The sequence below is a fragment of the Zalophus californianus genome, chromosome 17 (assembly GCF_009762305.2).
Source record: "Zalophus californianus isolate mZalCal1 chromosome 17, mZalCal1.pri.v2, whole genome shotgun sequence".
NCBI lineage: Eukaryota > Metazoa > Chordata > Mammalia > Carnivora > Otariidae > Zalophus > Zalophus californianus.
Window position 1 is genome coordinate 30,256,976 of NC_045611.1, and position 3,320 is coordinate 30,260,295.

Sequence of the window (3,320 nt, forward strand, 5' to 3'; positions counted from 1 at the left end):
CACCTCCCTTGGCCTGCACTTAGGGTCCTCAGGCCCGGGAGGCAGAGGAATGATCTATACCCCTGCCTTGTCAGACAAGGCTGGAGAGACAAGACAAAGAAAAATGAGGGACGCACCCCATCAGGGAGGCTTCTGAAGCCACATCATTTCGGGATCCTTCACGGGCCAAGTGTAGGCCTCTCCGTGGGAACAGGAGGGGGGCGCCCCACCCCCCCCCAACTCACTGAGGCCACCCAACCCAAGCTTCACTCGGGCCAGGAACGCCAGGTGAGTCCCGGGCTCCTGTGAGGGGCGGGGGGGTGCTGATCTTCTACATGAATTCACCAGTGACGTGAGACCGACAGCCCCGGGATGCCCTTGAGGCGAGAGATTGTCAGAGAAGGAGGTGAGAGCCCGGGAAAATGGCTGGGACAATGAAAGCACAAGCCACCCAGCCAGCATCTTGGCTTCTTAGGAGCCCAGTCTGCTTCGGAGAAAATAAGAAGGTCTGAGTTTTCTGGTTGTTCGCACTCAGAAGCTAAAGCCAAAGAACTTCCAAACATCTGGCTTTGACCACACGAAAGCCCCACCACGCCTGCTGGGGTACCAGTTAGTGATGTTATGGCTCCATCTACAGCCCGAGGAAGGATCTCGATGCGAGATTCCTCTGTGACAGCCTCGGAGCTGCACAGGCTCGTTGCAATTAATGCTAATAAGGCCCTTTATTCAACGCAGCTTTGGAACTACACTGGAAGTTATTTATTTCAGGCTGTGTCTACAACAGCAGCTGTTCAGAATATACCAGAAACCCTTTTAGCCAAAATTGGTTTGGAGTTTCTATTTTAAACCACTGTTTGTAATGAATTAAATGGAGTTTTGGGGGTTTTTTTCTCCCCCAATTTTTTCTTTCTTTTTTAACAACAGAACAAATAAAAGCCCTTAAGATAGCAAGATCGAATTCTCTTTCATTCACCCAATAAACATTTAATTAGCACCTTCCCTGCATCCGCCTCTGTGATCAGCACAGGGCTCCGTCAGGCCAGAATGTATCCCCTAAGTGACTCATCAGAGAACTTCGGCTACTTCCTCTGGTTGGCTGGAACCCCCACATGGGTCAGGAAAAAGGCAAGGAGAAAGACCAGGGTCACCAGCAGAGATGGCGCTTGGAAGGCCTTCAAAACCTAGTGACGTGAAATCCTTTGACTCATGACAAAATGGAAGCTGGAAGTCAGTTCCATAAGGGTGAGATGTTTGTCCTTTTCTATTTTTTTTCCTAGAAGTGTAATTAGCTTTTTCCTATTAAAAAAAGTAATACAAAAGTAACTTCGTGCAGAGAACTTGGAAAACAAGACAGTAAGGAATAGAAAATCTAAGGCATTAATAATCCCATCCACCAAAGATGACCACTTTGGCGGTTGACCAGCTTAACATGACCCTGAACTAACTTTGTTTCTCACAGTGGTACTATATTCTCTCCAACAGGACACGAACATCCTTCCAAGTCACTGCATATTCTTCCGTGTGAGTTTGAATGGCTGCGGAGTATGCTTTCATATGAATGAAACAGAATTTATTTACCCCACGCCAGAGTCCCCATTTTTCACAATTAAAAGCTCTGTACAGATGATATTCCTTCAGATGAACCTCTGGCCATGGAAGTTCTGGGTCAGGGGGCACACCCCATGGAGGCCTCCGAGACAATACATCAAATTGCCCTCCAGGGTTGATCTCCTAGAACTTCACGTCACATCGGAACCAACATCTTACCTGGAGGAGGCCTGAGTGTTGGCCACTTCAGAAGGAGGTAAGCATGATGGCGATTAGTGTGTGGAGGGGACCCTTGCCGAGCCTCTCAGCTGGAGGGAGTGAGAGCAGTTCAGAATGGTTTTACTACATTCTCTACCTCGTAGGTGATTCAGACTGGAAAGCCTCTGGAAGACAGGCAGTCAGACATGTTTGGGACCTGGTAAGGATTTAGTCAACAGAGCACTACCACAAGTTGGGCAGATGAAGGGAGAGGGGATAATGCTAGTCCTCATCACCCATACCTCACCACTTGCCAGAATTCAAGTCGCCCCTGGTTTATTCTTCCTTCTTCCACATCCTATCCACCGTTTGTGATCACAGGTGCTTCGCCTTGCCCTGCATGTTTTATAAGGTTGAGCTGGGCTCCTCTGGAGGCAATTACACTCGTTAGGTCTTTGAAAAAAAAAAAAATCCTGGCACCTCTCAAATGTGAGGTGTGATCTAAGGAATCAATACACTGGCTTAGGGAAGACTTGTAGATCATTTTCTTTGGAATGGAAACATTCTTCGGTATGATCCCTCCAGTTGTTGGGTTCATGTGGGGTGGAAACGACTCAAAGGATAGTGACAAGCAGATCTTACACGAGGACTGCACAGCAAAAGTCATTTGGAGGGGTTAATTTTGAAAAGGGAAGAGGCAGAAATAACCAGCTTCAGCTGAAAAGGAGAAACTAAATTTTGTCTTTGCTCTTACTGGGTGCCTAATTGACTCTCATCAGTCACGGAAAAAAAGGAAAGAATGTAGCAGAGAACCCCAGAACGTTAGAGCCTGATGTCACCTCTGGGTGGAAGGTGATGCAGAGACAAGGGTCACCCAACCAAGGTCACCGGGCTTGGGGGTGGCGGACGGGGATGTGCTGGAGCCCTGCCTTTCAGGCGTCTCATCCGTGTAGCAGAAGAGTCCTTAGGGAGCAAGAAGACCCCCGCCCCCAAAGGGGAGGTGGCAGGAGGAGCCAGGAGCAGGAGAAGACAGACCTTGCTCTTTGCCGTCTGAGTCACACTTCTCTTAGGAGAAGGAGATGAATGGTTGATTTCCACCCCAGGCGCCTGCCCGGCCGGCAGCTGCACAGAGCAGGGCCGCGTGGGCGGACCCTCAGGGCCTCTCGGTTTTTATTGAATGTTCTCATCACCTTGACATCCTGGCAGTTTCCCTTTGTTGCACATGTGTCATGCTGAGAGTGTGGGTGAGGCTCAGGTTCTGGTTCTCGCGGAAATGGTGTTCTACCTGCCCCGGAATGTGGGCCCGCATCTTCCGGTATCCCCGGGGGCCTGCGCGGGGGAGCACCTGCGAGGCCGCGCTGCTCACCCCTCTCGCTCCCTCCCTCCCTCCACCCTCACAGTGAGGGCATGCCCCGGTAACACCCCCACCCCCCCACCCCGCGGGAAGGCTTGAGGCAGCGAGGATCGCCTTATTACGGATAGACCGGAGACAGAAGTGATCGATACCCCACACTTTCGTGGCTCACAGTGGGACCCTTGAGCGTGCCAGACAAAACAACAAAGATCTGATTACACTGACAGAAATAACTTACATG

The 3,320-nt window shown here is 50.4% G+C and overlaps 1 long non-coding RNA gene across 2 annotated transcripts; it reads right to left on the bottom strand.

Annotated features, from left to right (window-relative positions):
• Window positions 1–1,577: 1,577 nt before the first annotated feature.
• LOC113936757 lies at window positions 1,578–2,892 on the bottom strand. 2 transcript variants are annotated; one of them, XR_003524346.2, is made up of 3 exons: window positions 2,761–2,892; window positions 2,028–2,121; window positions 1,578–1,910 (listed from the first exon to the last, which is right to left on the bottom strand). It is a non-coding gene; the product is annotated as an uncharacterized LOC113936757 (long non-coding RNA). The 2 variants fall into 2 exon arrangements; XR_003524347.2 differs by having other exon boundaries at window positions 2,028–2,153; window positions 2,761–2,882.
• Between the last annotated feature and the right edge of the window lie 428 nt (window positions 2,893–3,320).